The sequence below is a fragment of the Aplysia californica genome, unplaced genomic scaffold (genome assembly GCF_000002075.1).
Source record: "Aplysia californica isolate F4 #8 unplaced genomic scaffold, AplCal3.0 scaffold00075, whole genome shotgun sequence".
NCBI classification, from domain to species: Eukaryota; Metazoa; Mollusca; class Gastropoda; order Aplysiida; family Aplysiidae; genus Aplysia; species Aplysia californica.
The window spans coordinates 309,217-309,541 of record NW_004797345.1 but is presented as its reverse complement, the minus strand read 5'-3'; positions in this window follow the sequence as shown (position 1 = coordinate 309,541).

Genomic DNA, 325 nt, shown 5'->3' with positions numbered 1-325 from the left:
GGAAGTTTGACCCGTGTCAAAGGTTGAGGGTGGCTGACGATTGGGAGGTGGCTGCGGGTTGACGAAAGGGAAAAGCGCGGCGGCGCTGCGACGAGTGTCACCTGTCTATTACTGTAAACACTCTCTGATTAGATCTAAACGAAACTAATGAAAAGATTAAAATTAAACTACTGTGATTTCAGACTCCTTTAGATAACTGTGCACCCTTTACATGATTCTGAACCACCGTTATTTTGTTCAAATTCAAAAGTTAAGCCGTTTGGAAGTTTTAGGCGCGACCAAACAGATGAACTTTCCCAAATATATATACAAAGTATATATTTAT